The sequence below is a fragment of the Pan troglodytes genome, chromosome 17 (assembly GCF_028858775.2).
Source record: "Pan troglodytes isolate AG18354 chromosome 17, NHGRI_mPanTro3-v2.0_pri, whole genome shotgun sequence".
Taxonomy (NCBI): Eukaryota; Metazoa; Chordata; class Mammalia; order Primates; family Hominidae; genus Pan; species Pan troglodytes.
In genome coordinates this window covers 57560125-57587087 of record NC_072415.2, presented here as the reverse complement: position 1 = coordinate 57587087, position 26963 = coordinate 57560125, and the positions used below count along the sequence as shown (strand labels likewise).

Sequence of the window (26963 nt, the reverse complement as noted above, 5' to 3'; positions counted from 1 at the left end):
TGTGCACATGAGCGCACATTTCTGGGCTTTGCTGCCTGAAGCCTACAATTAAAATAAGTGACATGAATGTGTCTTTAAAAGAGAGATCTGTGGAAAACTAACGGATTGTCTGTCAGCAGAAGAAAAAAAAATGAAATATGGCTGCCTCCGCCAGTGAATGGATGAATAGGAAAGTACTTGTCCATCCAAGTACCCAAAGGGATAAAACCCAATGATAACCTTCTCAACTGCTTAGCGCATAATGCATGTGCTGTTTGGATGCTAGTAATGTGTTTTTTACTTCTTCCTATCTAGAAGGAATGAATCAAATATGAGGAGATCTGGGACATGATTTTCAACCCATTGCTTTTGATTAAGTGCCCGAACAGGCAGGTCCTGGGACTTGCAGTAATACTAATGGGGCATAAAGTGCTATAAAAAGGACGGGCCCTACTTTTGTCCAAATGCCATTATACTGGAATCAGAGACCCTGGCTGTAATATGTCCACAGTTAACCTTTTTTCTGACAGGAAATTTTCTCCATCCACTCACACCATCAATTATGCTGCATTTGGCCAGAGTGGTGACTGATCACTTTATTTCAAACAAAAGAGGCACACGTGCCAGGCTCCCAAATCTGGAACGTTGACTGCCGACGGCACTGGCCAGGAGAGGGGTTGGCAAGAGGACAGTGTTGACTGCAGGCTGGCAGGGCTTGGACAAAATTGTTCTTTTGTTTTAGGCTGGCTTTTCCGTGTAATCACTCATTTGCTTATTTTTGAAGGAGAGACGAAGTAACTGAAAACAAACTAATTATTATTTTGATCCTAAAAATAGTTAACTGATTGAGACTTTGGCTACCCAAACAGAGCCAATAGCTAACCACTAACCTGGTGAATATGACTGGCAGAAAGAATCTCAGTTGTTGGGATCTGCAACACGCAAGGAGAAGAGCAAAGAGAAGTGGGTTTACCTTTTGGGCTGATCTACCCAGGGGAAGGCTATTTGTTCACTGTCCTCAGGAAGCCAGGCCCACGGCTCTTGTCCCAGCCCTGCTCCAAGGACACCATTTCCCCAGAGCTCCCCTAGCTGCCACTGCACCATTCCAAACATTGTGATACATTTTTTGCAATCAGCAAGTTGCAGATTGTCCAACTGTTCTGTCATTTATTGTAAATGGCTGCAAAAAGAAAAAAAAAAAAAGAAAAGGAAAAGGAAAAGAAAAAAATTCCACGATGCTATAACATAGTCCTGAGTGTAAATCAAACATTCCCTGTCATGTTGATAGCTTGTGTTAGTCTAATGTATTTTATATTACTCAAAAGCTTTGAAACCCTGCAGCTTTCTTCATATAGGCCATTATGCGGTTATCATTAAATTGTCTTGCAAAGAACATTATCGGTAATTATAGCAGACACTAAAATCAAATGATCAGAGTGGGACCTTTAACACCAAGAGGAACCATTAGAAGTTAATCAAATAAAAGGATGAGAATAATTATGTTAGGATTAAGCAGTAATATGCCAGAAGTTATGTAGTTTGCTGACTATATATCTTTACTCCCAGCTTCCTGAATTTCTTTTTCGTTGATGTGTTTTTATATAATACTTTGGCACAGAATGTAAACGACAATATTTTTGTCATGGCACAATTGGGCTTGAAGGTTCATAGGCGGTTCATATCTAAATGCCATCAGAGGCATGGAGGTAATGATGAAGATAGAAATAATAGTAATAAAAAAGTGCAAAGCTGGAAAAAAATCCATCGGTCAATGGAGCGTGGCAAAATGATAAAAATGGTTGCAACAGGCACAGGTGCAAGGAAAGTCGTTATTGGCTGGTTGCTCTGTCTTGGAGCATAAGGATTTCTCCTGCAGGCCTTGCTGCAAACCAGCATTAAAAAGCCAGCATCTTGAAGGCTCTCAAACTGCCCCTGCCAGAGCAGATATGTAGGATTATTCATGAGATGGGGACACTCACGGTGCCAGGCAGGAGAGGTGCTTGGTTCTCTCAGGCTGAGGGGGCCACTCCTGTCCCTCTCCAATCCCCCAAAACACACACCTCTGGTACCTTGCAGATATCCATGTGTACATTGCAATGGGTTGGCAGGAATACGTGGCCTAGAGGACTGAGAGTGGTGGCTCTAGTGGAAAAGAGGGTGACTCTCCCAAGGCGTGACTCATCTTATCTTCCAAATTAAACCTGAGCCACGGCTGGGCGCTGTGGCTCACACCTGTAATCTCAGCACTTTGGGAGGCCAAGGAGGGTGGATCACCTGAAGTCAGAAGTTTGAGACCAGCCTAGCCAACATGGCGAAACCCCATCTCTACTAAAAATACAAAAAAATTAGCCAGGTGTGGTGGTGATGCTTGCCTGTAATCCCAGCTACTCGGGAGGCTGAGGCAGGAGAATTGCTTGAACCCTGGAGGCAGAGGTTGCAGTGAGCCGAGATCGCACCACTGCACTCCAGCCTAGGCAACAAGAGCAAAACTCTGTCTCAAACAACAACAACAACAACAACAACAACAAAAACCTGAGCCACAGGACAAATGATGCCATTGTAAGAAGCTGGGAGGCAGAGAGAGTCTCTATGGTATGACCTTTTAAAAAAATTAAAATGTCCCCTCCACTTTTTCCCTTTTCCCTTATAAATAAAGACCAGTTCAAAATAACAGGTTTGCCTTTGTGTCCCAGATTTGTGCTGGGGACTGGAGTACATGGATGAATAAGAACATAAAACTTTTTGCTTGAAATACTGCTCTTATGGCATACAAATACAAACAGCAAAATAATTTAAATGGTAGTACCCAGGCTAAACATTTCTATACTTTTCATGGTTTAATAATTTTGGGCACTTCATGATATTTAAAAATAAAGGCATTTCTCTGTTTCACTGAGGTCAAAACTGAGGCCCATCAGAAGTGAGGGAAGTTGAGGGGTAGAAGTCAGAACAGGCCTCTTTTGAATGTCCAGATGGCCTCCTCTGCTACTCTCACAGTGGCCCTGCTGGGGCATCAATTCCCATTGTCTTTCCCCTGGACTAACATGTTACCATCCATACCTCATAAGGAAACGAAGAAGCGATGAGGTCAAGGGTATGGAAAGGCTTTGAAAGGTTAAAAGTAGGCTTACAGAGCACAACTGGGGCTGCTTTTCCCCTGGCGAAAATTGTCTTTTATTGCTTCATATGTTTTCAGATGGTAAAGACTTGCCTCCATTTGGGGACTTGGAAGGGGTCCCTCTGGGACAGAAGGCAGAGCCTGCCCTAAGTGATAAAGCAGAGGATAAGCCTTGGGAGATGAATGGCTGGTGAACCCTAAACAGGCAGGGTTTGGGCTCAAAATATGTTAATTATTATCTGCTTGTCCAGTGAGCTCTAAACAGAAGGCCTCTCAGACCAGAAATAGGAACTTGAGAGAGATTTTGAAAGCAGAAGAGGCAGCTATCTGTTAGAGCTGGTTAAGAGCCCCAGGTCACATAGACAAGCCTGGGGAAGATGGCACACTCCGTCTCCCCCATCAGACCACATGGCTCCTAGAAAGACCAGGTCTAGAAGCCCATTTAGGTCCATGGGTCCAAAAAGCCAGGCTTCACCTACAGGTAGAACCAGTCCTAACAACAAGCTTGTTAATACACTTTAAATACAACTAAACCAACAAACCAACCAACCAAGCAAGCAAACAAACAAAAAAAACCAGTCTGGAGAATGGGGGATATATTTTTCAGGGATTATAATTATGGGGCGAGAGGAAGAGTCTTGGGGGGACTGCACAAATACTAAATTGGACAGCAGGGCTCAGAAAAGACTGAGAATCTCTCCAGCCCTAGCAGCTATTCCAAACTAATTCCACCACTAGCCTCAATCTGAGCATTGAATCTACTCGGAACTGAGAGGGCAGATCTGCGAGGCAAGAACATGAGAATTCATAGGCCCAGGGAGAGAGTGGCCAGGGAGGAGGCAATGAAAAGGTTGGCCTGGCCCCACTGAACAGATCCAAACAGATAAGGGACAATTTCAGCTAGGACATGTCATTTGAATTTTGTTGTTTGTTTTCGTCTTGTTTTTGTTGTGCTATTTTGTTGTTTTCTTGGTGACTCGCAATTAAATTCCCATTTCTGTGTTTGTTGAAGAGGATGCAAAGATAGTGACTGGGAAAATGGCAAGCACTTCTTGAAAGAAAGAAAAGAAACCCCAGAGAGGAAGTGAAGCCTACAGTGGGGCAGGATTGGGGGATGGGAACAAATAAGCAAGTTTCCTGGAACCTAGGGGACAAAAGAGAATCCTGCTTGAGGATTGGTTTTACATAAAGATCTGTGCCTTGGGACTTGGTTGGGAAAAACCAGTGTTTTCCCTCTCCCCATTGTTAGTGAGTTCCTGTAACTGAAACCAGAAGAGAGGGAGGTAAAGATCAACCATAGTATCTTACAAAGCTCAATAAATGTTTGTGGATTGATTGATGTGGGCGTGTCCTTAAGATATTAGGAGAGAACATCTCAACTTCCATGTCATGATTTGGAACCTCCCCTTCTACTTGGCAGATGGGATGAACACAGTTGATATTCTCCCTATATACCTACTTTTACACTTACACAGTGTTTTACAAAAAAAAAAAGTTTCTGTTCCATTATTTCACCTGTGATTTCCAATAACCATGTTGGATAGAAACAGTGACATTTTTATCCCATTTTATTGATGAAGAAACCAAACTTAGTGAGGTAGGGGGTCTTTCTCAAGGTGACAGCTAATTACAACAAAACAGGGACTGAATTCAGCCCTTCTAACCTGACTCTGACCACCAGCTCTGTCTTCAGTGTGCACACTCCTTTGGGGACAGTCCAAACAGGGACCAGCTTTGGGCATGTCATGAATTTTTGGAGTTTTTTCCAATGTAAAGCAGTCTTAAGCCTTTTTCTGATAATGAATGCATAGGTGTGGATGCGTGTGCCTTTGACCACCAAAGACAGAAGCAATCTTAGGAGACATTTGGCTAGCCACAAACCTCTGGCTATTTCCCAGGACTAATAGTGAGGTGACACGTAAGTCTGGTTGTGCCGTGAACATGTCACCCCCTCCTTGTGTTGTTTTCAAGGACAGACTGGATGAGTCTCGGAATAACTGCTCTGTTATTCAGCAGGCTTTAGAGGCAAGCAAGGTCTCCAGCAAATGTGGTCAAGCAGTGTCAGCCATGAGGGAGGGAAGGAGCCAGAGGAATCCTTTCACACCCCCTCCCCACCCTCCTTCTATAGAGCTCTTAAATTAGCCCTGAAAACCCAGGTGTCAGCCATCCCCACCCCCGCCCTAAACAACCCAGATGAGCCATTAAAAACGCCAAGTAGAAATGAATGCCTAAATCACCCTGTCTCTCCGAAGGTAGAGTCTTGCCTAATCACACGTCAAATCATATTTTTTCTTCTGCAGACTTCTTTCAAAGTCTGATGGTCACAGAGACAAAGGTATCACTTCAGCCTTAAGTAACTATTGAAGTTTTACCCCAATAGATTATTTGCTAGGAGTAACTAATGTAAAAAATGCCCTGTCAGACAACAGCTTGCTTTCATTTTTTTAAACGGTAATATTTGGTTTCATCTTGCAACTACTTGGGAAAATTTAGCACTGAGTCAGAAAGGTTGGCCAACAAGTAGCACTTCATAAATTGCTGGAGCCCTAATCAATACATATTGTCATCCACTCTAGTCCTTCGGGCAGATTTCTCTCTGCCCTGAGTCGTTGGTGTATTTTATGAGGTTGTTACAGGCTGGGCTTGCATGGCCTGGGCCTAATGAACCTGTCACCGCTGCTATTGATTGACATGCCAGTGTAAGTGAGACAGGCGATTCCGATTGACTTCCTAATTACTGCTGCTGGGCTGCCTCGCCAACTGCTCAGGCCAGAGGTTAATAGTTTTGATGTTCAGCTGCTCCTAGCTGTGGAGGCCAGAGTGAAACTGGCTCCTCAGAAGTCAATACCTGAATCAAGTTCTCAAGGCTACTGCCGTGCTTGATCAATTAAGGCCTTCGTGTTCCTACTGGTGGTGGCTGACAAGAGGCTGATGAGTGGAGTTCAAAAGCAAATGGTTTAAGGGAGTTTAGGAGGCTCTGAAAGCACTACCCCATGGTCAAGGATTGTCAATGAAGAAGAATGGAATTGTGGGGGAGGAACACTGCACTAGGGTGTTGGCGATTGGTTTTGTTTTGGTTTTCTATCCTGACAATTGAAAATTGTTTCTTTTATTCCTCCAATGTCCAGAATTCTGCCACATGCTACGGACTCTGGAGAGTGTCTTAGTCTGTTTGGGCTTCTATAACAAAATACTCTAAACTAGGTAGCTTATAAGCAAGAGAAATCTATTTCTCACCGTTCTAGAGGCTGGGAAGTCCAAGATTAAGGCACTGTCAGATTCCTTGTCAGGTGAGGGCCTGCTTTCATTCATAGATGGTGCCTTCTAGCTGTGTTCTCATATGATGGAAGGGGGAAGACAGCTCTGTGGAGACTCTTTTATAAGGGCACTAATCCCTTCCATGAGGGTGGAACCTAATAACCTAATGACCTAATAACCTCCCAAAGGCCCCATCTAACATTATGACATTGGTGATTAGGTTTCAACATATAGATTTTGGGAGTACAAAAACCGTAGCAGAGAAAAGAATGAGATCACTTGCATTGATTTATCTATTCAGCGGAAACTAACAGAATGTTTACCTTATCCAAGGCATGGTATGAGTGTATGGATTTATGGTCATCTTTCATTGAGATTATGCCTTAAGAGTTGGGAATATTTTCACACCCATAATTTTATTTGAATCTCACAATACACTATGAAGTAGGTGGGGGATGATCACTATATCCATTCTCAATGAGAAAACTAAGGAGTACTCAACAAAGACAATTGACTCCCCTAATGCCATACAGCCAGGAAGTAGAGAAACAGAGCTTCAAAGACAGATGTTCTGGTTCTTAGTCTGATATTCTTGTCAGGATGCTGAGATGCCTGATGCTCGCAGTGCAAAAGCTTAAAAAGCAGTTGAGATAAGTAAGACCACTATACCAATGTGTTAGGGATCTCTAAGAACACTGCCAGGCTCAGTGATTCACAAGGAGGACTCACAGGACCCAGGATGTAGTCATATTCATGGCTTATTACACTGAAAAGACACAAAGCAAAATCAGCAAAGGGAAAAGATGCATGGGGTCAAGGGCAAGGGAAACTGGATGCAAGCTTCCAAGAGTCCTTTCCCCAAGAGTGTCATACAGGACACACTTAATTCCTCCAGCAGTGAGTTGTGACAACACTTGTGAAATGTTGGCTATCAGGCAAGTGCAGTAGGGACTTAGTTCCCAAGGTTTTTTGGGGGGCTGGTCACATAGACACCCTCTGCCTGGCACATGCTGTAATTCCAGACCCAGAAGGAAAGCAGGTATTTAGTACAACCACATCATTTGTATAAATCATTTAGGCAGAGTTTAGGAATGGTTAAGAACACTCCTGAAATCCAAATTGCAAGACACCAGACAAGGGCTATTTTTACAAGCAAAAGATACAAGTCTCTGGCCTGCCATGTCAACTCTTTTATGAACAACCAAGAACACCAATGCAAGGCAAGAAATGGAAGAGCCTGTGAGGGGTGCAGAACAGCACATATAGTGCCAAGACAACTCAGAGGAGGAGGACTATGCTTCTGCAAAGACTTGAGATCCCGCCACTAAATCCACCATCCCAACTGCATTAATCATGCTTTTTATTTTCCGTATTTCTGATGCTTTGACATCTGAAGCCTTGCTGTGAGAACACAGCTGCCTAGCTGGGTCCTATTTTCTCAGCTAGTCCCTGCTATTCCCATTTCCCAAGGGCTCGACCCCATCTTCCTCCTTCTGTTAGTAGGAGGAGTTCCTGGGATGAGTAAGCATCTACCTGATTACGCTTTGATCTCTGCTCTGCACCGTCTAAGTCATGCCCTCATATATCCTCCCCAGGTTGCAGACCCCATGAGTCCAAGTGGCCTGGCCTCAGATGGACTAGCATCATCATGGCCCTGTTTGGACTTCCCCTCTGAGAAAGGGGCTTCTTCTGCCTCTATTTTTCTCCTTGTCTGTCTTAGTTTTCTATTAAGTTCTCTTTTCCTGTGGCTCAATCCCTTTCTGTTCCTAGTGTGCACAATCACCTGGTCTGTTTCAAGCTCCTATGGAGAATCAATGTTAAGGATTTTCCAACCGCAGTGGTGGAGGCCTGCTCACAGGCTTCCTTCCCTGAGTCAAAGAGGAAAGCTGCCAGATGGCCTGCAGGCTGCAAAGTGCTCATTTAGGAAGGCTAGATCCACAGTGACGGTGTAACATGTTCATCTCACTTGCATCATACCAAAATATGAAGCAGATGAAAAATTGAGGGTTGGAGAAGTTATTTGCTTCAGACCATCACTATAAAGCAGCCAGGCCAAAAGTGGGAAAACTAATTTATCCCAGTAGTAATTTGTTCATTTCCATTGCTGTATAATATTCTATGCTATGAATACACCACAGTGTATTCATTCTATTGTTGATGGACATTTGGGTTGTTTCCAGTATTTGGCTGATACACTGGAATGGTGCTACGAGCATGACTATAGATATTTCCCGAGGTGTATTTTCCTAAGAATGGAAGTACTGAGTGGCAGGATATGCATACCTTTAACTTTATTGGATGCCAAACTTTCTCCAAATAATTTGTAATATTTTATACTGTCACTGGGAATTTTTATTGTTCTTTTTCCTTGCTTGCACTTTTTTCCACTTCACATTTTTAAATTTTTGCCAATCCTATGAATGTGTAGTGGTATTTTATTGTGGTTTTAATTTTCATTCCCTCAGCATCCTCTGGGTAATCACAGGGACATTATAAATCAGTCACAAGCAAAGGGAATGAAATTACGTGGATAGGATTTAGGGCAATGTTGATTTATTCCCTGGGGCTGGGGAGGAGTTGTCCTCCTGAGGCACTTGGGAAGAGGCATACTGGATCAAGATGGTGCTTCCACCCCTAGAAAAGCAGGAGGAGGAGGAAATCATTGTAGATGGGTTCTCTCAGTGCCTGCCCTACCCAGGACTGACTTCAAGAGGGGGCAACCTGTGCAGTCACTCAGGCCTGCCCTCAGCTTGGTTTAATTCTCTGCTGCCACCATCTTAAATTATTTTATCTGTCTTTTTTTTTTTTTTTTTTTTTTGTGAGACAGGGTCTCACTCCATTATCCAGGCTGGAGTGCAATGATGCAATCTCTGCTTACTGCAACCTAGAATTCCTGGGCTCAAGCAATCTTCCTGCCTCAGCCTCCCGAGTAGCTGGGACCACAGGCGTGTGCCACCATGACTGGCATTTAAATTTCTTAGTAGCATTTGAAAAAGGAGCCCTGATTTTCATTTTTACACTTTGGCCATCACATACCTGGGCACGCCTGCCATGACCCTCACTCTGCGCTTGGCCACAGTAAATTTCCCATGGTCCTCAACACACAGCACAGCAAACACACTCGTCCCTCTGTCTAAGTCAGTGCTAACCAGTCTGACTCTGAAAATCAGTAGTGACTAGCTATTTAACACTTGAAATGTAGCTAGTCGAAATTGAGATGCACTATAAGGATAAAATCAAAACTGGATTTTGAAGGCTTAGTATGAAAAGTGTAAAATAGCTCATTAATGATTTGTATAGTGATTATATGTTGACATAATATTTTGGATATACCTGGTTAAAATCAAATAACGCTATTAAAATTAATTTTACCTGTTAGTTTTTAAAAATGGTGCTATGTGTATTAGAAAATGTCAAAAGATATATGTAGCTCCCTTATATTTTATTGGCCAGCACTGGCCTAGAACACTCTGTGTTCACCCTGCCTCTCTTCCTCCTTTAGATTCTGGTTTCTCATCATAAATAATCAGGAACTTTTCTGTGCACCCTTGGCACCCTGTTGAGATCAGCTACTTGTATCCTCCAGGAAATGGTGACTCACTGTCTCATTCCAGCTGTAGCCCTAGTAGCACCTAGTCCAGTGCCTGGCACATAGTGGGTCTCAAAATCATGTTGAGAAAATTGCTTGCAGGGCTCTCCCCAGTCCTGACTTTTTTCTTCCTTATTCCCTTTCTTTGTACCCGCCTCAGTGAAGAAATTCAAGATCACCGTTTCCAAGTGAGTGATGATGAAACCCCTTCCCACTGTGGTGGCTCTTAACCTTAGCTGCATGTTGGAAACACTTGGGGAGCTGTAAAAATACTGACACCCAGGTCCCACCCTCAGAGATTCAGATGTAATTAATCTTGGGTGAAGCAAAAAGAGGTCGAAAAGATCCTCAGCTAACCCTAATGTGCAGCAAAAGCTGAGAACCACTTAGAGTCTGCCATGGACTTGTGGGTGTCACATCACCAAATCTTCCAGCAATTGTTGGTCCTCACATCATGGAAAGTGGAAAGGAGGCAACACACTAGCAAAATCACCTCTTAAAGGACACATTAGTTCAGGGCAAACTCTCCTCGCCATCAACGGAGCTAAAGAAGCTGTCTGTCTATGAGGTCTCTCCCAAGAACCCTCTCTCATCACATATTAAGAACTCCATTGGGTCCCACTTTAGTTCACAGATGCCACCAAGCAGCCATCAGCTGGTAATGATTTCTGGTCAGATGCAAACAATTAAGTCAGGGAGAAAAGAATCCACATTCCATTACCAATCCCCTATACGGCTCACTCCCTGGCCTAATTGCCTTCTAAGTTCCCCAGACAGCTGCGGCTAATAAGGCTAACGCCCTGAAGAGCCAAAACTTGAACCCAGAAGGAAAAGACTTGGGAGTAGATTTAAATGCTCAGCCCATCCCAGGGTCAGCCGTGAGAACTGCTGACCCAACAGCCAGGAAGCGATCGCCCATGTTACTGAAGCACCCTCTCCCCACCTCTCTGCCTCCCCTTTTTTGTAGACTCTTTCCAAAAATCTCAAGGCAACTGCAGCCTGATTTTTGATGGATTGGCCACTGTGTTTTATTCGACAATGTATATCACTCTGCCAATATGAATTTGCAAGATGGTAAAAATACAACCCCCCGAAAAGATTACATGAAAGGGGAAAAAAATCATTAGGCAATTAAGAATGGCAATAATTCACCCATATCTATGCTTTGGGAAGAAATATTGCCCTGGGGAATTAGTTCTGCTTATCACTTTGTCATCTGTCTGGAGTATGAGTGAGCGGAGGTTTCATGTGCATTGCTGATGATTTCCCGCAGTATTTCTAAGCATGATCAAAACGAATGCCAGGCTTTTAATAGAACTGGGTCTCTCTTGGGGTAGCCGTAATTTGTACATAGGAAGCCAAGTTATGAAATTAACTAAACATATGCATTCCTTAAGCACCTTCACATAACTTCCTTTCAGAGAAACCATCTGACAATAGAATTTTTGAGCTTGATGTGACCTTAGAGTTCATTGGCCATTTTTATGAAGGAGGACATTTAAGGCCCAGAGAGGGAAAGTAATTTTTCTAAGGTAACACAGCTCATAGAGACAAAGATATACCTAAGGTTCCAGGCTTCCCAATTCACAATCTGGCAGGACTCTTTCTACTCCACTATACTGCCTACTCCTTGGCCAACTCATCCATCAAGGAGCTAGAGGAGAAGTTGGGACCTAGTCCCTCAAAACACTCACTTAGAAATCCCCCTTTCTGGGGCACCTTCCTTGGCCTCCATCCCACACTAGGCTGCAGTGAGTGCTCTATCTCCACCTTATGCCTGCCTCACCATCACACCCCTCACACTATGGCATCATAGTGACAGCCCAACTTCTACCATGCGTAACTCAGTAGACTAGAAGGTCTTTGAGGTCAGATCAGGGATATTTTACATTCACTTTAATGTCCTCAGTGCCTAAAACATACTAGTGTATCTGTAAATGGGATTTGAATAAATAAATAAGGTATGGTTGCTCTTGTCTTGAGGAAGAAGGGAACTATTCTTTGTTCACTCCTTGTGCTTCAAGATGACAAACCAACTTCCCTTATCTCTTTGAAGGGACACAGAGAGAGGGTCTTTGGACATCTGATGCTATAAGAAATTTCTTATCTATAATCCTGCTGTCTCCACTGACCTCCTCCCCCTTCATCCTTGTTTCCCTGCTCCCCTAAAAGAGTGCACCATCTAATCAGCCCAGTTGCCTCCACGTCCATGAACACACCAAATTCATTCTCACTTCTATGCTGGGTTCCTGTTGAGACCCTTACCTGAAAGTCCTCCTTCTCCCTCCCCACTCTGTACACTCCATGGAGCTGTCCCTGATTAGCCTCACGCCACACTGATTGTTACACTGTATTATCATCTATAGCACTTGATCTGCTTCACCCCTTCTAAAACCATGTTACTCACCATTGCATGTTGTTTGCTAATTGTGTTGTGTGTAAATACTGATATTCTAAGAAGACTGTAAATACTCTTAGGAGTCACAACTTCTTTTATACCTGTCACAAAACACTTTCTATATGTGAACAGGTGAAATGTTAAGATGCTTATCTAATGATCAGGACTTGAAAGCATCTTCACACCTTAGGATGCTCTCCTTTAAGTAGCCATCCATAATCTGCTGTAGGTGGTTTGAGAACCAGTAGCACTGTAGACCTCACACGGCAAACCAGAGACAGGTAGGAAAGTGTGAAGTGGTCACAGGGAACACATGGCAGTCATGCCTGCTCAGTCAGTGTTGGAATCCGCTGCATGCAACAGAAACCTGATAAGAGTGCTGTGGCGGATTGTGTTTTACAAAAATGGCCATAGCCACACTTCTGGTGATGGAGGCAACACTGCATGATGTACAAGACTAGGTAGTAAAGGATAACCCGTCTTGTGCCTGGATCTTCCTCTCTTGGGATGTTTGACCTTGGAACCCAACCACTATGTTGTAAGGAAGCCCAAGCCACAAGGAGAAGCCACATGCAGGAATTCTAGCTGGAGTCCCAGCTTAGATCTCAGTCACTGGTCAATGTCACCCACCAGACATGAGAGGGAACAAACCTTCAGATAACTCCAACCCCTCTACTCTCCCAACTGACCTCAGGTAGAGCAGAGATTGGCTGCCCTCACCTACCCAGACTGCAGGTTCATGAGCAAAATAACTGTTGTTGTTTTAAGTCATGAAGATGTGGGTGGTTGGTTACAGATTAGCCAACCTGAATGAGTGCTTAACCAAATTAGATGTTACTTTTCTCATGTAACAGAGTTTAGGAATAGGTAGCCCAGGTGCAGAATTCAAGGAACAGGCTCCTTCTCTCTTCCTGGTTCACCATCCTTAGCATGTGACTTTGGTTTTTAAACTTGCAAAGTGACTGCTCCACCAATGGGCACCAGATCCAAGTTCCAGGCCAGAAGAATGGGAGAGGGAATGGGGGAATAAAAAGTATAATGCCCTTTAGCAGCTGAGTCTGCCCTCTTTTACAAGCTCTCCTTAAACACTTCATCAGAAACTTCCTGGATCATCTCATGTCTCATTGGCCTGGGGAAGCTGAGGATGTGTGGGTGTGCATGAGTATGTGTGTGGGTGTGCATGAGTATGTGTGTGTGTGTGTTTATGCGGATAACATCTAACTTACAGGATTCCATTAAAATGATATGAGATATGAGCATAGTGCCTTGTATAAAATGACTCAATAAATGCTAGTCATTTGATGTTATTATTCTTACCTACGCAGTTGCTGTGTCACATTACTTTGTGTGGACTGTAGCAAACATTAAGCCATGACTGATAACAGCTCCATTCCTTCCAGGCGCACCTCTGTTCCTTGCACACTAAAATAACAGGAGCACAGACCATTCCTTGTTTTAAAACTTAGCGCATGATGTCAGATACACTCTCTAATAACTTTTTCTCAATTGTTTTATTCTGTTAGGTATTAATATGCCAATGTGTTCCTTTAGTTACATATTAAGCAATAAAACTTACATCTTAGTATTCCTTATGCCCCATCTCTCTGAGACAAATAGAACAGTTATTTCCAAGATTTGGCTAGTGTTTATTGATTTGGAAATACTCTGATTGAGGTGAGTGTTTTTAACTAGACACATTGCCATGCTGAATAAATTTAAATTTGATAAATGATAAAGAATGGGAGGATGGACATTGAATAGGCACCAAGCAGGGTCTGCTGTAACCAGTGAGCTTAGCAGTAAGCTCCGGAAAATCTGAGCCATGTTCTTTCTTTTGGAAAACAGTCCCCAGTAGGGGACTTAATGTGGCTCCAAAACCATTTTCTACTTCTTCAGGGAGGTGGGATGTTTATGGACCTAGGTGATTTTTTTCTTTGTTTTGTTTTAGCATAAAATTCCTTTCCAATGCATCCACTTAGCAGCACTAACAATGTGCAGGAATAAAGTGACCCTTTTATAAATGCCAGTGAGAAGAATGTCTTGTGACCACACAGCAATACACAGGGCTGCCACAGCACTGCACTAAAATCAAATTTCACCACTTATGCTGCAGTTAAGGGCTGTTTTCCACTGTCTTCCCTCGTAGACTGTGAGATCTGCAAGGATTTGTGTGGCCGGTGCGCAGCACATAGAGGGCACTCAGTAAATGCTGGCTGAGTGAGTGAGTGAATAAACCTTACTGGAACAAACAGGTGTAGAAAAATTTCGAGGGCTATACCTCGCACTTAGACCAGAGGCTTGGTTTTTGAAGGAACTTTCCTCAGGATGACGTGAATTTGTAATCCGAGTTTCCCCAGGCCTCGCCAGCCTGTGGGTGTAAATGGAGTAACATGAACAGCAATTACTCAAATTCCTCCTTCCACTGCATGATGCAGACACTCCGGCTGCCTTCAAAGTGGCTCCCAGATCTTTTTGGGATCTCCTGGGGTTGTCCCACATGAGCTCATGTTCTGTCATCCACTCCTTTTCTCGTCTCTGCATGTGCTCCCCAAGAAGCCATTAGAGGCAGAATCTCTGTGACATTCACTGCTGAAGCTCTGTGCTGGGTAGCTGGTACATCCATGCCCAAAGGGCTGTCTCTTAGGGCTTCCAGAGCTGCAGACCCTCAGGTAGGGTGACCAACTTATCTTGATTTTCTCAGGACTTTCCTGATTCTGGAACTGAGAGTCTTATTAGGCTGATGCAAAAGTAATGGCAGTTTTGCCATTACTTTTAATGGACAGTTGGTCACCCTGCAGGGAACCCACTGGTGCTGCATACCACCCCCACCCGCCCCACCGAGAAAACTGGTCCTCTCAGTCTCACTCTGGGTTCCATGATGAAGTGGGAAAGGGCTGCTGCCCCCAATTCTGTGTCTCGGTTTGTCACTTGGGACACAGCAACACCGTGAGGTCTCATCAAGACCCTTATGCAAACAGCTCTTCATTTCCCTCCTTCCACAAAGCTCAGACCTGCCTCAGTAAGGAGAGAGAGCTGCTGCTTTTCCCATTCCAGGCTTTTCCATAACTCTTCTCTGGCCAAAGACCCTCATTCAATTCAAATTCTAGTGGGCCCATTACAGCCATCACACGTGCTCAGCCCTGTATGACTCCTGAGGCTAGAGCTGAGTCCCCTGCTCCAAACACATCCCCAATTAAAGGAAGTGAACCTCCCATATTATTCTAGTAGTTAATCTTATGTGTCAATTTGGCTACACCACAGCACCCAGATATTTGGTCAAACATTATTCTGGATGTTCCTGTGAACATATTTTTCTTGATGAGATGAACTTTAAGATGGTGCTTCGAAGAAAACAGATTTACCCTCCATATTGCAGATGGGCCTTGTCCAATCAGTTGAAGTCCTGAGTAGAATAAAGACTGACCTCCTCTGAGCAAGGAGTTGGGCCAGCAGACAGCCTTTGGACGTGAACTGCAGCCCTCCCTGAGTCACCAGCCTACTGCCTATCCTGCAAATTTTGGATTTACCAAGCCTTCCCAATCTTATGAGCCAATTACTTAAAATCTTTCTTTCTCTCTCTCTCTCTCTCTCGTGTGTGTGTGTGTGTGTGTGTGTGTGTGTGTGCACGTGCGCATTTCCTTTTGGTTCTATTTCTCTGAAGAAATCTAATATATGTATCAAAACCTCTTAAAATCACCTCTTACTTGACATGCCCAAGGAAAATAGAAGTAATTTTCTTCCTTAATTTTGCTATTGCAGGGAACTCCATTAGAAGGACAGGGAACTGCCAAGGGGGAAAAGATGGACACAACCCAGGCCCTGCTCTTGAGGTGCACATGTGCTAGTTGGGTCACATGGCACGCCAGCATTTCTCAAACTGTGATTCACGTAACAGTACCCTGAGATATGCTCCTTGACAAAAGGATCCTTGGTCTGAGGAGTTTGGGAAATACCACTTGGAGAGATTTTAATTAGGGTGACCATATGTCCTAATTTACTTGGGGTAGTCCCAGTTTTCGTTGATCGTCCTGATATGACTTGTAGTGGCACCCCCTTCTAGATATGGTCACCTGGTAATAAGTGCAGGTATGGGCATATTAAAGGCTCTGAGTCATCCTGCTTTAAAGAAGCCCATTTACCTTTGTTAAACCTGATGTTTTCCCAAATGCATCTGAGAATGGGGTATTTTACACTGATGTCTATTAACGCTTCCAAGGATCAGTGTTCAAAAGAACACTGACATAGACAGAAGTAAAAATTGAGTAACAATCCGCACACGCCCAGTAAATTAGAAGGGCGAGAGGGCCCGGAAAGGCCTCTTGACAGAGGGGACTTGCACTGGGCCTTGAACAATGAGCAAGATGTTGACAGGGAGAAAGGAGATAGGCGTTGACTTCATGTGGAGAAGCAGCATTGGCCCAAGTTTGCTGTTCTCAATTTGAGGAAGACAGGGCCTTGGAACAACAAATCAGCTAGAAGAAAAGGTTTCTCTCAATTATTTCCATTCTTTCTATTATTTTTTTTAAGGACAGGGTGTCACTCCCATCGCCCAGGCTGTAGTGCAGTGGTGCGACCACGGCTCACTGCAGCCTCGACTCCCTGAGCTCAGGTGTTCCAACCACCTCAGTCTCCCAAGTAGCTGGGACCACAGGCACACCACCACACTCAGCTAATTTTTGGTAAGTTTAGTAGAGATGGGGTTTTTCCATGCTGCCCAGGCTGGTCTTAGTCTCCTGGGCTCAAGCAATCTGCCGGCTTTGGCCTCCCAAAGTGCTAGGATTACAAGCATGAGCCACCACACTCAGCCTAATTATTTCCATTCTAATGTTTCCATTCAAACTACCTGTTTGAATCACGGCTGTTAACACAGTCTCATCACCTCACCCTAGTGGACAACAGAGAGCCCTCCCCATGGAGTAGGAAGCCAACACATAGTCACCAATTGATAAGTTGACTAAGGAAAGAAACTGTGGTTGAATTAGTTAACATAGTTGTACAGAATTCATCAGCATCCCAGAATTCAGGACCCATTAGTCTTAGCTTCTGAAATATCTCTATCTAATTGTAGGCTTATAGGCCACATTAAGCTAGGAATGGCCACATCAGCAAGTAGTTGAATCTAGTGCAGTGGTTAAAAACCATCAACTTTACTCATTTGGGCATAGCAGAGGCTCCACTCTGGGGTTTGAAGGTAGCTGTTGTTGAGCACCTGATTCTTAGTGAACACAAGAAAAGGTACAGGCAGCAGGCTATGAGATTGACAGGTCCCCAAATGATGTCAGCAAGCCAGAGTGCACATTTGATTTTGCCCTAGTCCATTAGGCAGGATGTAAGGGCAGGGTCGGGGCATAAGGGCCTTAAAATGTCACTCACAATCTAAGTCTAGCACCCCACAGGCACTTAGCAAAATATTCTGTAAGGTGAAAGAAATAAGTGTTGAATTTATGCAGCTGCTCTGAGCACTATTTCCTTATCCACCAAGATAGGTTAATGAATCCTTTCTTCATGTGTTCAGTAACTGAGATATCATTTGAGGCCCCCATCTCTCTTAGGGTCATGGTAAGACTAACTCAGGTTTTCTTTCCATAGGCTAGGGAAAGGCCAACCCTTTCCCAAGATTTCTGCAAACCCCCATCTCTGAGCCCCAAATACTTTGAATTTGTTTCATTTGTAGAACACTTTGCTGTCCCGAGCCAGCTATCTCCATTGGATATAGAGTTTACCTGGCTCAGAACTCAGAATGAAATTTCCATTAATTTCCAGGCATACCCACGAACACAAGGCATTTAGCGTGTAGTAGACTTTACTGAGTATTTGAAGAGGTGGAAGGAATTCTACGAAAACAAGCTACTCGGAAATTAATACCAGACATCCTTCTACATTAAGAAGAAAATAGTAACTACAAAAGGACCTAGGCCATTTCTACAACTCAGCCTCCAGAGTAGTGCTGCACTCTTCCCGCTTCACCTTGTTCTTTCTATTGGCTTTCTCTCACCAGAGCAAAAAATCAATTTCTCTAACTTCTTTATGTAGAGTTGCTCTGTTTGTTACCCCAAACTCCCACCCAGACCTGCTTTGCACAGTCAAGGATTCCCTTGAAGCCAGGAAAAGAAATCTTAGAGATCTTAACTACATTTTTCAGGCAAGGGTCAAGGCCTTTCTCTTCTCTAGTCTTCAGGAGATGGACAGGGTAGGTTGATCCCCAGTTTTCCTTACAACATTGAATCAGATAGCTAGCTTCAGTTACCTCCCAAATAACTACTTGCAAATAACTGTAAATTTGCTCTGACAAGTTAAACCTCAAATGGACATCCTTACTTCCCTTTCCCAGTCTTCCCCTTGACCTCAGCATCAGAGAATGTAAACTTATTTTGATATAGGCCTAAATTAATTCTGCTGTTTCCTCTCTTTTCCAACAATGCTTCCTCACCCCCTACACTTTTTGAGCAGATATATACAATCCTTTTCCCTCTGAAGACTTGTTATTTTAGGAAGGGTTCTCCCAAAAGTACAGCCTGAGACAAAAACTTGGGTACAGGTTATTTATTTGGGAGGTGATCCAAGGAGTGAAGGATCAGGAAGAGTGGGACAGGAAAGGAGAAAAAGCCAGCGTAAGGGGTCATGGTCAAGGTTGCAACCATAGGCAGTAGGCATTGTAGCCCACAAGTCTGCTGAGAATCATAGAGAATTTCATCTGAAGGATGGAAGGCTGGAATATTTATCTACTGGCTCCCATCACTGATTGAGTGTCATCTCAGAGATAACACCCCTACATTTCTGTGATGCACTTTTTAATTGATTGAGAAAATTCCTGCTGGAGAAGGCCCAGGGGTGGAAATCATTGTGTGCTTGAGGTGTGTATTAGTCTGTTCTCAGCTGCTAATAAAGACATACCCGAGACTGGATAATTTATAAAGGAAAGAGGTTTAATGGACTCACAGTTCCACATGTCTGGGGAAGCCTCACAATCATGGCAGAAGGCAAAGGAGAAACAAAGGCACGTCTTACATGGTAGCAGGCAAAAGAGCTTGTATAGGGGAACTCCCCCTTATAAAAGCATCAGACATCATAAGACTTATTCACTATCACGGGGCAGCACAGGGAAGACCCATCTCCATGATTCAGTTACCTCCCACTGGGTCCCTCCCATGACATGTGGGAATTATGGGAGCTACAACTCACTATGAGATTAGGGTGGGGACATAGAAAAACCATATCAAGATGGAACTAGGCCAGCATGTGTCTGAGCTCACCTGGAACTGCCTCTCAAAGTAGCATCTGTATTGGAAATAAGCCAACAGGATCTGATATGAGGCACCCAAAGGGTCTTCTGCAAATAGTAAGACCTCTGTTTGCCAAAAGTCAAAGGAAAGAAGCTTAATCATGGTTTACTCTTCTTCAGAGGCTCTGACCAAGATTTCAGAAATTTTACAAAGTTGAAATTATGCTCCCAAGTGTAACCACTATGTACCTGGGTTCCAACAGTTGTCACTTGGTCTTATGTTTTTTCCTCTTGTCTTAAGTACATAGTAGAATAGCAGTTCTTTGCCACATGGACTTAGTCATGGTTGTATGACTTGCTTTGGCCAAGAAACTATAAGAGTAGGTAACGCTTCTGGACAGTAGCTTTAACAGCTAGTATGTGATTCACTCTCTCTCTTTTCCCTGGCTCTGCAATCATGCAAACATGTGTTGAATTAGCGACTCCATCAGTCTGGGACCCGCCATGACTATGAAGCATAGAACCCGTTGTTCACCCCTGTTGAACACATGGCTGAGCAAGAAATAATGAACAGAGTTTGCAGGGGCTGTTTCTTAATGTAACATCACCAGGCCTACCCTGACTCACATGGTTTCTGTCTGAAATCATGTATACAGTTTACCTCTTGTATAATTTAGAGATAAAATGTTTATAGATGGAGTGGTAATTATTAGAAAAGAAGTATTAGAAAGTAAATTTGCATATGGCTAGCCAGTTTTCCCAAAACCATTTATTAAATAGGAAATCCTTTCCCCATTGCTTGTTTTTGTCAGGTTTGTCAAAGATCAGACAGTTGTAGATGTATGGCGTTATTTCTGAGGCCTCTGTTCTGTTTCTTTGGTCTATATATCTGTTTTGGTACCGGAAGACAGTGAGGTGGTTCCTCAAGAATCTAGAACCAGAAATACCATTTGACCCAGGAATCCCATTACTGGGTATATACCCAAAGGATTATAAATCATGCTACTATAAAGACACATGCACACATATGTTTATTGCAGCACTGTTCACAATAGCACAGACTTGGAACCAACCCAAATGCCCATCAATGATAGACTAGATAAAGAAAATGTTGCACATACACACCATGGAATACTATGCAGCCATAAAAAAGGATGAGTCCATGTCCCTTTGCAGGGACATGGATAAAGCTGGAAACCATCTTTCTCAGCAAACTAACACAGGAACAGAAAACTAAACACTGTATGTTCTCACTCATAAGTGGGAGTTGAACAATGAGAACACATGGACATAGGGAGGGGAACATTACACACCGGGGTATGTCAGGGGGTTGGGGGCTAGGGGAGGGATAGCATTAGGAGAAATACCTAATGTAGATGACGGGTTGATGGGTGCAGCAAACCACCATGGCACATGTATACCTACGTAACAAACCTGCATGTTCTGTACATGTATCCCAGAACTTAAAGTATAATAAAAAATAAAAATAAAAAAATTTAAAAAGTGAATGTATCTCAATAAAAATAAAATAGCATTATGCAGCTGAAAGTTAGCTAAATTATTGTATCTACTGCTTTGGATCATCTGAGCCACTATTTTCTTCCATTACCATAAACATATATCCATCTTTCTCCTTACTCTTAGAAAAGCAATCCCGAAGCGAAGGACATCATACATGTGAAAAGTTATATATGCCAATCATCTGGGGAGGAGGAAAAAAAGAAAGAAAAGATTTACTATCATTACACTGTATATTTTGATATATAGCACCATTAGTCCACACAATCACCTCTGAAGCTTCACTATACAAATGAGAAAATGGAGGCTCAGAAAGGCGACATGCCTTGCCCACAGCTAGTTGCAGAGACTTAAAGTCCGAGTCTTCTCTCCCAGTCTAGTACTTTTCCAACTGGACCACACTGCCTTTAAACATCTGGCCCAAAACTTATAATGACTTGTTTTTCCTTTTTAAAACAGGATGTATGAATAGGACCAAGACCTCTGTGGGCCTGTGCCTCCTGCACCAAGTCTAAACTCCCCTCCCCTTCGTAGCTGTACACTCTTCACTATTATCTCCTCCAGCTCAAGATTGGCTGAAAAAGCCCCAGAGCTGCTTGTGCTTCTTACCTCCTTTATGCCATACCCATTTCCTGGAATGCCTTTCCCAGGCCTCAATCTAGTCAGTGCCACTCATGTGTTAAAGTTGGCAGGAGCTCAGCTGAGCTGGGAGAGGGTGCTGAGCTGTCAGGTGTCAGAGAGGCTGATTAAAATGACAAGCCAAAAATGAAAGGGTTAAGCCTTGAATCACTTCCTGCAGTGGTAAAAGCAAGAGTCTAAAACTGGAGGAAATGCCAGCTCTCTCTGTTCTGTTTTCCCTCAGAACGGCACAGACGTGGGGCTGATCTCACTGTTGAGGAGCCTCAGACCAAAAGCTCTGTTAGTTTTAGGGACCCTGGGGGTGGAGGATGTCAAGGGGGAAGGCTAGGAGTGGAAAATCCTGGGTAGTGGGGAAGTGTCTTCAAGGTTTCCTTCCCTTCCCTCCATAAGAAGTCTTAGCAGAGGTCTCTAAAGAAAACCTCAGCCCAAGGCCTCAAAAACCTAGGAAAGAAGGTGTCCATGCTAGGGATACAAATATGCCAAGAGCACAACCAACCAGGGGCCTGAGATCTTAAATGCAACTTCCTCTTGAGTCTGCAATGCCCTGTCCATGCACTAAGTCCAGTGTGGAGGTCAGTGTTCTGGTCCCAGCCAGTGCTTCAAAGCAGGAACACATGAAAAACCAAGGATTGGGAGCAGAGGTTAGAGACCTCCTTTTTACCTAGAGCCAGAAGTAAGACACAAACTGGTCAGCCAAGGGGTCAGTCAACACCAGGAGTTAATGCCAAAGATCCAGAAACCAAGAAGCCAAATGGTCAGCATCCCACACGCACTGTAGGACAAGAACCAAGGCTGAGCCTACTCCGAGGATGAACATCATTTGGATGAGGGGTGGGTGTCTGCATGAGGACTACTCTGGATCTATTGAGGACTTTAGAGATTTGCACTGGTGGAGTAATGAGAAGACTGTGACTGCCGGCATGCCCTTATTCAGGTTCAGAGGAGGGTTCAGGGTGGGGGTTTTGGAGATGCTGGAATGAGCTTCTCTAACAGCAGTAAAGTCAAAGGAAAGCCAACCTCCATAGTGACCTAGCACATCCATTATAGACTAAATGGCCAAATGTGAGAAACAAACTTAACCCAAACCAGCCAATTGCCACCTCTCATTGTGCTCTGCCTCTCTAGTGCCAATATCTTCCCAGCAAACAGAGGCCATTGGATACCGTCAACTTTGCTGGGTGCTATTTGTGTGTCAGCTTCCGGTCCTTGCACACCGGGTTCTTGTATCTTTCCTCCCAAGTGGAGCTCCACCCACCGGCTCTGGATGGCGGCTCAGCTGGAAAACAGCTGCCCAGCCCTGGTTCCATTGAAGGTAGGAGAGCCCAACAGCCTGCCTGTGGTGACCCCACAAGTTGCTGGTCTGGGCTGAGTACCACAGCGAGAGATCTAAGCCTCCCCTCTTCTGTGACCTCACCCTCCCCCCTTTTCTCCATCCCCCCAAAAAGAGGGGAAAATCAATTTCAATCAACGTGGAATGTAATATTATCAAATGTCAGCTGCTGAGGTCATGTGCTTTGAAAATTATCTTTGACAGCTTCTGGTCGACTTAATTAAGTGCTCCCCAAAAAGGGGGGAGGGAGGCAAAAATACCCTGATTGCTAGCTGCTATGCCTTTGTGCTTTAGAGCTTCTATTGACAACTCTAAGCAAGATTGCCTTGGGGGTTTTATCGATAGATTCTCGCGTGATATTGGAATGATTCTTGCACAGATAAATCACATTTAGATTTGTTGGTAATTGAGGAGAATTGATTGGAGCAGGAGGGGAGCCCCCAAGGGGTGGTCTCCTTGTCCTCATTGTAGGAAGCTCGAGGGGAAAGAGGGGAGGGGTGTCCTCAAAGAGCTGAGAGCCTGCAGGGGGATCCAGGCTCTATTGTTTACCTGTCAATTCTACTTTCCTCTGAACCCGGATCCACCTCATCACCTCCCAAAGGAGAGGCATGGAGAGAAAGATGGAGGCAGAGGCTAGGGAAAAGTTTGTTCCAGATACATTTTGGAGGCGCTGTTTCAGGAGTGTCCTGGGCCATGTGACCATACCTCAGGCTTGATCTTTCTTAGTTCCAAATCTGACTGTGCCTCCTTGTTTAAAACACTTCAAAGACTTCCTGATCAAGATACAGTTCAAACTCCACCATGTGGCCTGTGTTTGCTGCCTGTGTCTCCAACTGTCTCCCCTGCTACTTCTGTAAACTCTAAATTTCTGACATCTCTCTCACTTCCTTTGGGTCACCTTCCTGGGGGTCAAGATGGTAGGAGCTCTTTCTCTGTTAGGACTTTCCCATAAACTTTCCCACATGGGAGCCAAGAGAGCACCAACCAGATAGAATGGTGGCCAAACCTGTCCAAGCAATAGAACCCTTTGCCAAAGCAAATCTCCTTTGGCAGCCCAATGCACAAAATGCAGGAAAGTAAGGCTGTTCTGGTTGAAACAACTTGGGCAACCACCTCCCTGTCACCTGGGCCTTTCTCCTTCCCTCACCTCCTGCCTATGGTGGGGCTCCGGGATTGTCAGTGAACACAGTTTGAAAACCACTGACCCCCTTGCACTCCATGAGTGGGAAAGTGATTTGTCCAACACCTCACAGCCAAGAGCAAGGTTAGCATCAGAACCAGTAGCCAGGACTTCTGGCTCCAGGCTTGTCCTTTATCACCACACATTTTTGCCTCTCTCTTGGAGTTGTGGGTGGTAGGACCAATTCTTAGCACCACTGTGAATGAGGCCACGTTGGTCTTTAATTGCCTCAAGCTCCTGTTTTCTTCCTCTCTCTCTAATATCCTGGCAACTGACTATTCATGCCTGACTTTCAGGGAGTGACTGGAGTAGGAACATTTTAGAGAAAAGGACTGGTGGCCTGTAGTAAATTTAAAACTGTGGAACAATGAGCTATGTTATTATGGCTTTTTGGTAGTCTGCATTATGTGGTTCTCCTGCCTGTAGGAGGGCTATAAATCCCATGAGCTCAGGCTTGGCCATATGGCTTGCACCAGCCACTAATATGAGAGGGGACATAATGAGTGTTGCTTCTGGGCTGACATTTCAAGAACCAGTGTGTGGTGTGCCATGCTTCCTTTCTCCTGCCCCTGCCAGGGGACCATGGATTTGTGTGTCAAGATGAAGCCTCTGTCAGTCTGGGTCCCTGAGTGATTAAGAGGAGTAGAGACACAGACACTAACTTTGTTGTTTTAAGAACACTTGTTACAGCAGCATAGCCTAGCCTGGCTTGACTTTTAGCAGGTAGCTGTTCTTTTTGAGGACGGAAAGCATAACTTTACTCCTGAACTCCAAAGGCATTCATTACAGACATGGCAAATTCTGAAGACTCCAGAAGCCAACAGATACATGAATATGCTACTATACATGGATAGAGCAGGTCTGCAGTGAAGGTGCATGCAGGTTGGGGCACACAGGAGGCCACAGCTTCCTTCCGCAAGGAAGCCCCTCCTGAACCCAGCCAGTTTTCAATACATGGAGTGTAGGCCCATTGTCACTGTATTATATATCTTAATTTTCCAAGAAATCTACAATTTTTAACACTATGTCCCCCTCTGTTAAATGTCGACTCAAATTTTCTTTAAGACACTGTATAAACTACAGAAAAAGCACATCTATAGGTTGTCCCCAGATCCAGGCTGTATCTAGACTGGATCTGTAGGCTGTATCCAGACCTACATAAGCAAACACTGGTTTTTGGTCCTGCCTCTGACATGGTACATATCAACTACGCCTGATGGGGTTGGGACTAACAGCAGCAACAATAGTAATAACAATAATAACTGTTAATGTACAAGATGCTTCTCCTGCATCATTTCGTTGAGTCCTAACTCCAACCCCGTGAAGGAACTGGGATGATGACTCTCACTTTATAGATGAGAAGTTTTCTAGACATCTCTCCAACTCAACCATAAGATCTGGGGAGACCTTGATCACCACTTCTCGAAGCACCTCACAAAGCATATTTATTTCTCTTTGATCTCTTCTCCTCTAGTCATTTGCTTTTTATTCATGCCATGCCATCCCTCATTTTAAAATTGAGAAAATTGAGGTTCAAAGGCATGAAGTGATATGTCCAAGGTCACACAGAAAGGCATGGATATAAGCAGAAGTCAGACTGATGCCTAAGTCCTGGCTGAAGATGTGAAGAATGAGCCAATATCCCACTTGGTCCTATTCCTATGAATGTAGCCCAACCACTGCCTTCTGGGTTAATGCCTTGAAATGCTGAGGCTCTCTTCTCTCCACTGACCCCTGCCCTCCCTCTGCCATCACAGTGGACTGTAGCATTTGGCTTTTCAGACTCTCTCATGTTCAGCTTTTTTTTTTTTTTTTCTTTGAGACAGAGTCTTGCTCTGTCACCCAAGCTGGAGTGCAGTGGCATGATCTCAGCTCACTGCAACCTCCGCCTCCCAGGTTGAAGTGATTTTCCTGCCTCAGCCTGCCTAGTAGCTGGGGTTATAGGTGACTGCCATCATGCCCAGCTAAGTTTTGTATTTTTAGTAGAGACAGCGTTTCACCATGTTGGCCCAGCTGGTCTCCAACTCCTGATCTCGAGTGATCCGCCTCCCTTGGCATTCCAAAGTGCTGAGATTACAGGTGTGAGCCACTGCGCCCAGCCTCTAATGCTCATCTTTATGCTGCCTGCTGTATTCCTAAATTTCTCACTCCTCACCAGTCTCTGTCTCAACTGCAACAGGGAATTGTAGCAAACAAAAAAAGTGCTCAAGGAAACTGGGCACAGAAGCACAAGCACCTGTACCTGGAAAAGTCTCATAGCCGCAGGGTCCCTGCAGAGGAAGCAAGGGGATGGCTTGAGCACCAGGAAGAGGTTTGGAGCTGAGTCCAGGGTGATGGGCAATGGCTGCCAGAGGACCTGAAGGTGCAGAGAGGTAGGGATCTTTGTGAAAGACTGTGCAGTGGTGGCCACAGACCTTTTTTCTCTTTTTCAAATTTGACTGTCTTTAGTCAGGATGTGCTTCTCTAGTATGCCATGACCCCCTCCACTCCCTCCTGTGACACTCAGTGCCCACCTGCATGGTTCCTGTAGCCATGTGAGTTGATGATGCCTGGAGAGGGGGTGTAGTGCAGGTTCCCAAAGGGAACACACCTTTTGTCTGTATGCAAGGGAGCTGTCCGTGGGTATTGATGAGGCAGCTCTTTTGTTTAAGGGTGAATTAGTACCCTCTATTGATTTGCATTTTGCCACTTTAAAGTTCTGGAGGGGGTCATTATCTCCTTGGAAGTGGGAG

General features: G+C 44.3%; 1 long non-coding RNA gene across 1 annotated transcript in view; it reads right to left on the bottom strand.

Annotated features, from left to right (window-relative positions):
* The window catches only part of LOC134808658 (uncharacterized), a 300148-nt gene that overhangs the window by 75465 nt on the left and 197720 nt on the right, over positions 1-26963 (bottom strand). The window lies entirely within an intron of this gene.